Source organism: Triticum urartu, chromosome 2A (assembly GCF_056163025.1).
Source record: "Triticum urartu cultivar PI428250 chromosome 2A, HENAU_Tu73, whole genome shotgun sequence".
Classification (NCBI taxonomy): Eukaryota; Viridiplantae; Streptophyta; class Magnoliopsida; order Poales; family Poaceae; genus Triticum; species Triticum urartu.
Window position 1 is genome coordinate 692,945,711 of NC_141874.1, and position 14,304 is coordinate 692,960,014.

The following is a 14,304-nucleotide window of genomic DNA, read 5'->3' on the forward strand; positions in this document are numbered from 1 at the left end:
GGTGGCCTCGAGAGAGTTTGTCGGGTAGGGTTGCGGTGGTAGGGGGTAGGAGACCGACATCGTTTTTTTTCTAGGGTTTGGGTGTCCACGAGAGTTTTGGTCGAGCGAGAGGGCCGGGGGGTGCTCCCGTGGTATAAGTTAGCATGGTCGAAAGGGGGTATATATATCGACCGCCCGTCATGTCGAAGTTATCCGGGAGGGGGTTATATCTAAAAATGTAACTTTTGCATATATAAAACTTTTTCTTCTTCCTTCTTCCTTCTTCCTTCTCTTCCTTCTTCCTAAATATATAAAACTTTTCTAAAAATGAGACTAACCTAAAATGTACTAAATCAGAGAACATATATAGATAAAACTTTTCTAAAAATCTAACTTTTGCATATATGAACATATATACACAGAGAACATACATACATATATACACTTTTCTAAACATGAAGCGGGTGGATATATTAGTGGCAAACAAAACCGCTCGGCGTTCCTCGACCCTCGACCCCTCGACGACCCTCGCCCCTGCAACCCTCGACGACCCTCGACCCCTCGGTGACCCTCGACCTTCTGCCCTAGTTCCCGACCCTTGACCGCTCGACGATCCTCGACACCCTCATTCCTGATAAAAAAGAAGAAGAAAAAAAGAGGAGAAGAAGAAGGAATAGAGGAGTAGAAGAAAAAAAATAGATTTCCACTCCTCTATTCCTTCTTCTTCTCCTCTTTTTTTTTCTTCTTCTTCCTCTTCTTATTTTTTCCGACGTCCCCCCTCATGTCATGTCCGAAGCCCCCCCCCCCCCCCGCCTCATGTAATGTCCGACGTCCCCCCTCACTTTAACAAAGAACTACCTTAACAAAAGACTTGCTTCACCGCGGGTGCTCGATCGGTGCGACTAGACTTGGTGGAAACACTTTATGAAAATGCGGTGGTGGCCGTACCGGGCGGTTTTCTTTTCCTTCGTCATTCTTTCCTTTGTTTTTTCTTATATGTTTGTTTTCGCTTTCACTCTACATTTTCGTACATATGAAAAAAATAAAATTTCTATACAAAAGTGCACAATTTTTATGAACAAATTACAACATCTAAATAAATATAACTACACATATGAAATTTTCCTAATCTTAAAACTAAACTAAACATAAACTAAAATAATCTAAAAACATCTAAAAATAGCATCTAAAAACATTTTAAAAACATCTAAAAACATCTAAAAATCTAATAGCACAGCGCAGGGGCAGAGGGGCACGGCAGAGGGGCCGGCACCGGCGCCGGCCAGGCAGGGCAGGGGCGCAGGGGTGCGGGACAGGGGAGGGGCGCGGGAGCAGGCTGGTGCTCACAAGGGGCAACGGGGTATGGTGGGCGGTGCGTCAGGGCTGGCAGGGGCGCGAGGGTCGACACCGTCGTCGGTGCAGAGGGCATCAGCGGCGGCGGCGACATTGAGCAGCCTGGCGGCATCAGTGGCGGCAGCGACGATGACGTTGAGCAGCCTGACAGCGTCGGTGGCGTCGGCGACCGCAAGGTGGAGCAGGGGCGTCGGGCGGCGACGGCGACGACGAGGAGCAGGGGCATCGGGGGAGAAGAAGTGATGGATTTCGTCGAAACTGCTTAGTATTTTCTTATATACCCAGGGCATTGGTACCGGTTCGTGGCACCAACCGGGACCAATGTCACCCTTTAGTCCCGGTTGGTACCACCAACCGGGACCAAACGTCTCTTTTCAGCAGCCCAAAGGGCGGGAAGCAGAGGCCTTTGGTCTCGGTTGGTGGCACCAACCGGGACTACAGGGGAGGCATTGGTCCCGGTTGCTGCCACGAACCAACACCAATGCCCCCCTTTAGTCTCGGTTGGTGCCACCAACCGGGACCAAAGGCCTTGCACAACGGCATGGTGGTGGGAGTTTAGTCCCACCTCGCCAAGCGAGAGGCAGTCGCAGCGGTTTATAAGCCCTGAGTGCAGAGACGATGATGGAGAGGCGCAATGCTCACCTACACGTTTCTTAGCTTCACGCCTTGAGGAGCTATGTGTAGTTTCTCAAGGCCTGAAGCTAAGCAACATGAAAGTGAGCATTGCGCCTCTTTTTTATACATTTACTGATTTTTCTGAGCTATAAAACCTTGAAATTTAAAAGCATTTCAAATGAACTTTGAAAAGGTTGAAAGTTGGCATGGTATCATCATTTCATCCATATAGCATGTGCAAGAAAGTAGAGAGGGTTACGGCAAAAACTGGATGCACTTCGTGTACAAAACGGACAATCTCTTTCGAAGTATCAGGGTTTCATACGGAAACTTGTCTGTTACAAAGGGATTACATTTTTTTGAACTTATTTGAACTCCGTAGTTTTTCTGTGTTCAAAATGCACCATTCAAAGCCACATCGTCAATTTTCAACCCTTTCTGACTTCATTTGTTATTTTTCATGCATTTACTGATTATTTTGAGCTATAAGACCCTGAAATTCAAAAGCATTTCAAATGAACTCTGAAAAGGTTGAAAGTTGGCATGCTATCATCATTTCATCCACATAGCAAGTGCAAGAAAGTAGAGAGGGTTACGGCAATAACTAGATGCACTTTGTGTACAAAACGGACAATCTCTTTCGAAGTATCAGGGATTCATACGGAAACTCGTCTGTTACAAAGGGATTTCATTTTTTTGAACTTATTTGAACTCCATAGTTTTTCTATGTTCAAAATGCACCATTCAAAGCCACATCATCAATTTTCAACCCTTTCTGACTTCATTTATTATTCTTCATGCATTTACTGATTATTTTGAGCTATAAGACCCTGAAATTGAAAAGCATTTCAAATGAACTCTGATAAGGTTGAAAGTTGGCATGGTATCATCATTTCATCCACATAGCATGTGCAAGAAAGTAGAGAGGGTTACGGCAAAAGCTGGATGCACTCCGTGTACAAAACGAACAATCTCTTTCGAAGTATCAGGGTTTCATACGGAAACTTGTCTGTTACAAAGGGATTACATTTTTTTGAACTTATTTGAACTCCGTAGTTTTTCTGTGTTCAAAATGCACCATTCAAAGCCACATCGTCAATTTTCAACCCTTTCTGACTTCATTTGTTATTTTTCATGCATTTACTGATTATTTTGAGCTATAAGACCCTGAAATTGAAGGTAACATATAGCTCTCATGAATAGATAAGTGACCAAATTACTAAAAGTTCATCATCAAATTGAAACAAAGTGCATACATAGTTCTCAGTGAACAACATATAGCTCTTCAGAGCATCTAATTAAACCATACATTGAAATTATGTAAAACATTTCAATGCAACAAGAAATCTGATCATAATCGCAACCAAGATAACAATTGATCCAACTTCATAATGATACCAAGCCTCGGTATGAATGGCATATTTTCTATTCTTTTTAATCTTCAACCGCATTGCATCCATCTTGTGTTGGAAATATGCCCTAGAGGAAATAATAAATTGGTTATTATTATATTTCCTTGTTCATGATAATCGTTTATTATCCATGCTAGAATTGTATTGATAGGAAACTCAGATACATGTGTGGATACATAGACAACACCATGTCCCTAGTAAGCCTCTAGTTGACTAGCTCGTTGATCAATAGATGGTTACGGTTTCCTGACCATCGACATTGGATGTCATTGATAACGGGATCACATCATTAGGAGAATGATGTGATGGACAAGACCCAATCCTAAGCCTAGCACATAGATCGTGTAGTTCGTATGCTAAAGCTTTTCTAATGTCGAGTATCATTTCCTTAGACCATGAGATTGTGCAACTCCCGGATACCGTAGGAATGCTTTGGGTGTACCAAACGTCACAACATAACTGGGTGGCTATAAAGGTTCACTACAGGTATCTCCGAAAGTGTCTGTTGGGTTGGCACGAATCGAGACTGGGATTTGTCACTCCGTGTAAACGAAGAGGTATCTCTGGGCCCACTCGGTAGGACATCATCATAATGTGCACAATGTGACCAAGGAGTTGATCACGGGATGATGTGTTACGGAATGAGTAAAGAGACTTGCTGGTAACGAGATTGAACAAGGTATCGGATACCGACGATCGAATCTCGGGTAAGTACAATACCGCTGGACAAAGGGAATTGTATACGGGATTGATTGAATCCTCGACATTGTGGTTCATCCGATGAGATCATCGTGGAACATGTGGGAGCCAACATGGGTATCCAGATCCCGCTGTTGGTTATTGGCCGGAGAGTTTTCTCGGTCATGTCTGCATGGTTCCCGAACCCGTAGGGTCTACACACTTAAGGTTCGGTGATGCTAGAGTTGTTATGGGAAATAGTATGTGGTTACCGAAGGTTGTTCAGAGTCCCGGATGAGATCCCGGACATGACGAGGAGCTCCGGAATGGTCCGGAGGTGAAGATCGGTATATTGGATGAAGGGTATTGGAGTCCGAAATTGTTCCGGGGGTACCAGGTGATGACTAGCGTGTCCGAAAGGGGTTTCGGAGGCCTCGCAAGCGTTGGGGGCCTTATGGGCCAAGGGGAGAGGGCACATCAGCCCACTAAGGGGCTGAGCACCCCTCCCACCCCATCTCACGTAACCAGGACAGGTGGGGGCACCACCCTTAGGGCAGCCGCCCCTCCCGGCTTGGGGGGCAAGTTTCCTAGGGGGTGGGGGCGCCCAAACCCATCTAGGGTTTCCCCTGTGGCCGCCGCCCCTCCCCTAGGGAACCCTAGGGCGCCTCCCCCTCCTCCCTTCCCCCTATATATAGTGAGGGAGAGAGAGGGCAGCCGCACCCTTCCCCTGGCGCAGCCCTCTTCCTCCTCCAAACACCTCATCCTCCTCTGTAGTGCTTGGCGAAGCCCTGCCGGAGAACCACGAGCTCCATCACCACCACGCCGTCGTGCTGTCGGAGTTTTCCCTCAACTTCTCCTCTCACCTTGCTGGATCAAGAAGGAGGAGACGTCTCCCAACCGTACGTGTGTTGAACGCGGAGGTGTCATCCGTTCAGCGCTAGGATCATCGGTGATTTGGATCACAATGAGTACGACTCCATCAACCCCGTTCACTTGAACGCTTCCGCTTAGCGATCTACAAGGGTATGTAGATGCACTCTCCTTCCCCTCGTTACTAGATTACTCCATAGATTGATCTTGGTGATGCGTAGAAAATTTTGAATTTCTGCTACGATCCCCAACAGTGGCATCATGAGCTAGGTCTATGCGTAGTTTCTATGCACGAGTAGAACACAAAGCAGTTGTGGGCATCGATATTGTCAATTTACTTGCCGTTACTAGTCTTATCTTGATTCAGCGGCGTCGTGGGATGAAGCGGCCCGGACCGACCTTACATGTACTCTTACGTGAGACAGGTTCCACCAACTGACATGCACTAGTTGCATAAGGTGGCTAGCGGGTGTCTGTCTCTCCCACTTTAGTCAGATCGGATTCGATGAAAAGGGTCCTTATGAAGGGTAAATAGAAATTGGCATATCACGTTGTGGTTTTGGCGTAGGTAAGAAACGTTCTTGCTAGAAACCTATAGCAGCCACGTAAAAACTTGCAACAACAATTAGAGGACGTCTAACTTGTTTTTGCAGCATATGCCTTGTGATGTGATATGGCCAAAAGGATGTGATGAATGATATATGTGATGTATGAGATTGATCATGTTCTTGTAATAGGAATCACGACTTGCATGTCGATGAGTATGACAACCGGCAGGAGCCATAGGAGTTGTCTTAATTTACTAATGACCTGCGTGTCAACTTAAACGTCATGTAATTACTTTACTTTATTGCTAAAGCGTTAGCCATAGTAGTAGAAGTAGTAGATGACGAGACAACTTCAAGAAGACACGATGATGGATATCATGATGATGGAGATCATAGTGTAATGCCGGTGACACCGATGATCACGGAGCCCCAAAGATGGAGATCAAAAGGAGCAAATGATATTGGCCATATCATGTCACTATTTGATTGCATGTGATGTTTATCATGTTTTACATCTTATTTGCTTAGAACGACAGTAGCTTAAATAAGATGATCCCTCACTAAAATTTCAAGAAAAGTGTTTCCCCCTAACTGTGCACCGTTGCGAAGGTTCGTCGTTTCGAAGCACCACGTGATGATCGGGTGTGATAGATTCTAACGTTCGAATACAACGGGTGTAAGCCAGATTTACACACGCAATACACTTAGGTTGACTTGACGAGCCTAGCATGTACAGACATGGCCTCGGAACACGGAAGACCGAAAGGTCGAGCATGAGTCGTATAGAAGATACGATCAACATGAAGATGTTCACCGATGTTGACTAGTCTGTCTCACGTGATGATCGGACACGGCCTAGTTGACTCGGATCATGTTTCACTTAGATGACTAGAGGGATGTCTATCTGAGTGGGAGTTCATTAAATAATTTGATTAGATGAACTCAATTATCATGAACATAGTCTAAATTGTCTTTGCAAATATGTTGTAGATAAATAGTTCACGTTGTAGCTCCTTGTTTCAATACGTTCCTAGAGAAAGATTAAGTTGAAAGATATTGTAAGCAATGATGCGGACTAGGTCCGTAGCCCGAGGAGTGTCCTCACTGCTACACAGAAGGCTTACGTCTTTGATGCACCGCTCGATGTGCAAACCCCTACAACGTCGTCTATGGATGTTGTGAACACCTGACAGACACGTCCTGATGACTACTTGATAGTTTAGTGCACCATACTTTACGGCTTAGAATCGGGTTTCCAATGAAGTTTTAAACGCCATAGAACATATGAGATGTTCCAAAGCTGAAATTGGGATTTCAGGATCATGCCCGTGTTGAGAGGTGTGAGACCTCTGACAAGTTCTTTTGCCAACAAGATGGAGGAGAATAGCTCAGCTAGTGAGCATGTGCTCAGAATGTCTGGGTGCTACAATCACTTAAATCAAGTGGGAGTTAAACTTCCAGATAAGATAGTGATTGATAGAGTTCGCTAGCCACTATCACTAAGCTACTAGATCTTCGTGATGAACTATGACATGCAAGGGATGGAGTTGATCCCGGAGCTGTTCGTGGTGCTTAAGACCGCAAAAGGTAGAAATCAAGAAGGAGCATCAAGTGTTGATGGTTTGAAAAGACCACTGGTTTCAAGAAGGGCAAGGGCTAGAAGGGAAACTTCATGGATGGCAAACCAGTTGCCGCTCCAGTGAAGGAACCCAAGGTTGAACCCAAACCCGGGACTAAATGCTTCTATTGTAAGCGGAACGGTCACTGGTAGCGGAATTACCCCAAATGCATGGTAGATAAGAAGGCTGGCAACCTCAAAGTATATACGTGTTATTAATGTGTACCTCAGTAGTACTCCTGGTAGCACCTGGGTATTGGATACCAGTTCAGTTGCTATTATTGGTGACTTGAAACAAAAGCTATGGACTAAACGGAGACTGGCTAAGGGCGAGGTGACGATGTGTGTTGGAAGTGTTTCCAAAGTTGATGAGATCACCATCGCACGCTCCATCTGCCTTCGGGATTAGTATTGAACCTAGATAAATGTTATCAGGTGTCTACGTTGAGCATGAATATGATTAGATCATGTTCATTGCAATACGGTCATTCATTTAAGTTAGAGAATAATGGTTATTCTGTTTACATGAATGATACCTTTCATGGTCATGCACCCTATGTGAATGGTTCATTGAATCTCAGTCGTGGTAATACACATGTTCACGCCAAAAGATGTAGAGTTAATAATGATAGTACCACTTTCTCGTGGCACTGCTGCTTAGGTCATATTGGCGTAAGATGCATGAAGAAACTCCATGTCGATGGATGTTTGGAGTCACTTGATTTTGAATAACTTGACACATGCGAGCCATGCCTCATGGGCAGGATGACTAAGACCCCGGGTACAATGAAACGGGCAAGTGACTTGTTGGAAATCATACATGCTGATGCGTGTGATCCAATGAGAATTGAAGCGTGCGGTGGATATCACTATTTTCTCATCTTCACTGATGATTTGAGTAGATATAGGTATATTTACTTAATGAAGCACAAGTCTAAAACGTTTGAAAAGTTCAAGCGATTTAAGAGTGAAGTTAAGAATCATCATAACAAGAAGATCAAATTCCTATGAACTGATCAATGAGAATTTCTGAGTTATGAGTTTGGTAAACACTTAAGACATTGTGGAATTATTTCACAATTGAAGCCACCTAGAACACCATAGGGTAATGGTGTGTCCGGACGTCGTAATCGAACCTTATGAAATATGGTGCGATCTATGATGTCTCTTACCGATCTACCGCTATTATTTTGAGGTTATGCATTAGAGACAGCTGCGTTCACTTTAGATAGGACACCATCTAAGTCCGTTGAGACGACGTCATATAAACATTGGTTTGGCAAGAAACCAAAGTTGTCATTTCTTAATGTTTGGGGCTGCGATGCTTAAGGCTTCAGCCGGAGAAGCTCGAACCCAAAGCGGACAAACACATCTTCATAGGATACCCAAAGGTGACAGTTGGGTACACCTTCTATCTCAGACCCGAGGGCAAATTGTTTGTTGCTAAGAACGGGTCCTTTCTCGAGAAGGAGTTTCTCTCGAAAGAATTGAGTGGGAGGAAGATAGAATTTGATGAGGTTGTTGAACCTCTACTTCAACCAGAAAGTGGTGCAACACAGAAAGATGTTTCTGTGGCGCCTATGTCGGTTGAAGAGGAAGTTAATGATAGTGATCATGAAGCTTCAGATCAAGTTGCTATCGAACCTCGTAGGTCGACAAGGATATGTACTACTCCTGAGTGGTATGGTAATCATGTCTTAGATATCATGTTGTTAGACAACAATGAACCTACGAGCTATGGAGAAGCGATGGTGGGCCCGTATTCCGACAAATGGTTAGAAGCCATGAAATCCAAGATAGGATCCATGTATCAGAACAAAGTATGGACTTTGGTGGACTTGCCCGTTGATCGGCAAGCCATTGAGATAAATGGATCTTTAAGAAGAAGACGAACGTGGGCGGTAATGTTACCGTCTATGAAGCTCGACTTGTGGGAAAGAGTTTTTTTCACAAGTTCAAGGAGTTGACTCCGATGAGAATTTCTCACCCGTAGCGATGCTTAAGTCCGTCGGAATCATGTTAGCATTAGCTGTATTTTTCGATTATGAAATCTTACAGATGGATGTCAAAAGAAGTTTTCTTACCAGTTTTCATAAGAAAAGTTGTATGTGATACAATAAAAGGTTTTGTCGATCCTATGGATGCTAAAAGGTATGCTGGCTCTAGCAATCCTTCTAAGGACTAGAGCAAGCATCTCGGAATCAGAATATATGTTTTGATGGAGTGATCAAAGCTTTTAGGTTTATACAATGTTTGCTAGAAACTTGTATTTACAAGAAAGTGAGTGGGAGCACTACAACATTTCTGATAAGTATATGTGGATAACATATTGTTGATCCGAAATAATGTAGAATTTCTGGAAAGCATAAATGGTTGTTTGAAGAGTGTTTTTCAGAGGAAGACCTGGATAAAGCTGCTTACATATTGGGCATCAAGATCTATAGAGATAGATCAAAACGCCTGATGATACTTTCAAAGAATGCACACCTTGACATGTTTTTGAAGGAGTTCAAAATAGATCAGTCAAAGAAGGGGTTCTTACCTGAGTTGTAAGGTGTGAAGTTGAGTAAGACTCAAAGCTTGACCACGGCAGAAGAAAGAGGAAGGACGAAGGTCGTCCCCTATGCTCTTGTCATAGGCTCTATACGGTATGCCATGCTGAGTACCGCACCTGATGTGTACCTTGCCACATGTCTGGCAAGAGGGTACAAAGGTGATCTAGGAGTAGATCACCAGATAGCGGTCAAAATTATCCTTGGAGGAATAAGGAAATGTTTCTCGGTTATGGAGGTGATGAAGAGTTCAACATAAAGAGTTACGTCGATGCAAGCTTAACACCTATCCGGATAGCTCTGAGTAGAGATACCGGATACGTATAATGGAGCAACAATTTGGAATAGCTCCAAGTGGAACGTGGTAGCAGCATCTACGATATAAAGTTTTGTGAAATACATAGGGATCTGAATATGGCAAGACCCGTTGACTACAACCTCTCTCACAAGCATAACATGATCAAACCCAGAACTCATTGAATATTAATCACATAGTTATGTGAACTAGATTAGTGACTCTAGTAAACTCTTTGGATGTTGGTCACCTGGCGATGTGACCTGTGATTGTTAATCACATGGTGATGTGAACTAGATTATTGACTCTAGTGCAAGTGGGAGACTATTGGAAATATGCCCTAGAGGCAATAATAAATTGGTTATTATTATATTTCCTTGTTCATGATAATCGTTTATTATCCATGCTAGAATTGTATTGATAGGAAACTCAGATACATGTGTGGATACATAGACAACACCATGTCCCTAGTAAGCCTCTAGTTGACTAGCTCGTTGATCAATAGATGGTTACGGTTTCCTGACCATGGACATTGGATGTCGTTGATAACGGGATCACATCATTAGGAGAATGATGTGATGGACAAGACCCAATCCTAAGCCTAGCACATAGATAGTGTAGTTCGTATGCTAAAGCTTTTCTAATGTCAAGTATCATTTCCTTAGACCATGAGATTGTGCAACTCCCGGATACCGTAGGAATGCTTTGGGTGTACCAAACGTCACAACGTAACTAGGTGGCTATAAAGGTTCACTATAGGTATCTCCGAAAGTGTCTGTTGGGTTGGCACGAATCGAGACTGTGATTTGTCACTCCGTGTAAACGGAGAGGTATCTCTGGGCCCACTCGGTAGGACATCATCATAATGTGCACAATGTGACCAAGGAGTTGATCACGGGATGATGTGTTACAGAACGAGTAAAGAGACTTGCCGGTAACGAGATTGAACAAGGTATCGGATACCGACGATCGAATCTCGGGCAAGTACAATACCGCTGGACAAAGGGAATTGTATACGGGATTGATTGAATCCTCGACATCGTGGTTCATCCAATGAGATCATCGTGGAACATGTGGGAGCCAACATGGGTATCCAGATCCCGCTGTTGGTTATTGGCCGGAGAGTTGTCTCGGTCATGTCTGCATGGTTCCCGAACCCGTAGGGTCTACACACTTAAGGTTCGGTGACGCTAGAGTTGTTATGGGAAATAGTATGTGGCTACCGAAGGTTGTTCGGAGTCTCGGATGAGATCCCGGACATGACGAGGAGCTCCGGAATGGTCTGGAGGTGAAGATCGGTATATTGGACGAAGGGTATTGGAGTCCGGAATTATTCCGGGTGTACCAGGTGATGACCAGCGTGTCCGAAAGGGGTTTCGGAGGCCCCGGCAAGCGTTGGGGGGCCTTATGGGCCAAGGGGAGAGGGCACATCAGCCCACTAAGGGGCTGAGTGCCCATCCCACCCCATGTCACGTAACCAGGAGAGGTGGGGGCGCCACCCCTAGGGCAGCCGCCCCTCCCGGCTTGGGGGCAAGTTTCCTAGGGGGTGGGGGCACCCAAACACATCTAGGGTTTCCCCTGTGGCCGCCGCCCCTCCCCTAGGGATCCCTAGGGCGCCTCCCCCTCCTCCCTTCCCCCTATATATAGTGAGGGAGAGAGAGGGCAGCCACACCCTTCCCCTGGCGCAGCCCTCTTCCTCCTCCAAACACCTCATCCTCCTCTGTAGTGCTTGGCGAAGCCCTGCCGGAGAACCACGAGCTCCATCACCACCACGCCATCGTGCTGTCGGAGTTTTCCCTCAACTTCTCCTCTCACCTTGCTGGATCAAGAAGGAGGAGACGTCTCCCAACCGTACGTGTGTTGAACGCGGAGGTGCCGTCCGTTCGGCGCTAGGATCATCGGTGATTTGGATCATGATGAGTACGACTCCATCAACCCCGTTCACTTGAACGCTTCTACTTAGCGATCTACAAGGGTATGTAGATGCACTCTCCTTCCCCTCGTTACTAAATTACTCCATAGATTGATCTTGGTGATGCGTAGAAAATTTTGAATTTCTGCTACGATCCCCAACATCTTGATCTTGTGATCATCGACAACATCGGCAACATGCAACTCCAATATCATCTTCTCCTCGGTTTTTTAAATTTTTTCCTTCAAGTAATTGTTTTCTTCTTCAACTAAATTTAACCTCTCGACAATAGGGTCGGTTGGAATTTTCGGTTCAACCACGTCCTAGATAAATAAAATCTATGTCACGTTGGTCGGCATAATTATCATAAACAATAAATGAACCAAATAGTTATAAAAAGATAATATATACCACATTCGAATCATAGACAGGACGAGGGCCGACGGGGACGGATACCAAAACCATTGCACTATATAATAACAAGGAATAATAAAAGTAAGAAAATTAGACAAGTATCTATCTGAAGTAAGAATTTTTTTTCTTTCAGAAAGATGATAAGAACAAGAGGCTCACCACGGTGGTGCCGGCGACGAGATCGGCGCGGGAGATCAACGGCGGTGAAGACGGGGACGGGACGTGACGGACTGCTAAACCTAGACAAATCTCAGGGAAAATGGAGCTCGGAGGTCGAGTTTCGAGAGGAGAAAGATTAACTAGTGTGGCTCAGACATTTCATCGAACACCTCATGTGCATAGGAGGTGAGCTAGAGCACCCAAATGCCCTCCCCTCGACGGCCAGAAAAAATAGAGCACTGTGGAGTCCTCTGCTGTGGCGATGGGGTATATATAGGCAACTCATTTGTCCCGGTTCGTGACTGGAACCGGGACTAAAGCCCAACCTTCTGTCCCGGTTCAAGACAAGAACCGGGACCAATGATTGTGGGCCAGGAGCGAGGCCCATTGGACCCGGTTCGTGCCTCGGACCGGGACAAATGGGTCCATACGAACCGGGACCAATGCCCACGAGGCCCTGGCCGGCCCACTGGGCTCACGAACCGGGATGAATGCCCCGATGGGTCCCGATTCGTGACTGAACCGGGACTAATGGGCTTGCCATGCCCGAACCAAAGCCCTGTTTTTTATTAGTGTAGGCATCCTTTTATGTACTCTGAGAAGATCATGTTGGACGAGTTCTGGGCTTTCATGAGTTATTTAGTCATTTCTCTGCGTTTTTTTAAACCATGGAGGAGAACTGCATGTGAACTTCATAGATACGAGAAGAAAAGGATAAAGGCACGTACAAAGTTTAATTATTCTTCTGTTTTTTTTTGTTTCCTCTTTATCTAGATACTGGTTTTTAAACTGTGTTTTATGAATCGGATGTATATAGACATATTTTATTATGTTTGTTCACTTATTGCAATCCGTATGTAGTTTATATTAAAATATTCAAACACATATTATATTTATGAATAACGGATTATTTTTACAATTATCATATATGATTATAATATTAGTCGAAACGTGTGTTGCACGTGCATACTTACTAATACTTACAATGATCTAATTAAGAGCAAGACAAACGAACAAGCAAACCATGAGGCCTCCCCGGCTCGTGTTGCTTCACCAGGGTGGCGGCCAAGAACAACGGTGACAAGGCGATGCTTATTCTGCCGTGTTCTCGGAATTGCGCTAACACACACTCGTACACGGAGTACGGGCTCGGCATCGCGGTTAACGACACTGCCCTAGGCACAGGCGGACGACTTGCTTAGAGCAAGTTTAGTAGAGCCCTCAAACACTCAAACCTTTAAAAATAATTGTTTTTTACAGTTTTCGCCCAAAAAAGCCATAGACTAGAATCTCTAAACCTTCAAACCCGTAAAAAAATTTAGAGGTCCAACCCTCAAACTATTTCCCAACCTGTAGAAGTGAGGGTTGGGAGGAAAAACTCCCCCCAACCCGCACCCCTCTTTCCTGTCACGCAGGAGGGAAATTTCATCCCCGCCTCCCCGGCTCCTCCCGCCGCCTCGCCCCGCGCCAGCCATGGAGGCCTCCACCGCCGCCGCGCCCCGCCCGCCGCCGCGCCTGCCCTGTCCGCCGCCGCGCCCGCCCCTCCCGACTCGGGCCCCGCCCCCGCACCCGCACCCGCCCGGCACCCGACCGTGGCCGACGTGGTGGCGGCGACCCATGTCGGGGCCAAGCGGCGGCGGGTGGGCCTCGCACCGCCTCCTCCCGCCTCCCCGGCGCCCGCCCCGGCCCCCGTCCCCGCCCCCGCCGCCGCGCCCGCCCCCAAGAAGAGCCGGCCGAAGGCGGCCTCCCGTGGGCCGCGAGGGGCTTCCTCCAAGGTCGCCGGCTCGTCCTCGACCGTGAAGAAGCCACGGAAGAAGCCCGCGGCCCCACTCGCTGCCGTCGCCGAACCTCCTCCCACCGCGCACGAGGTGTTCGAGGAAATGGCAACCCCATCCTCAT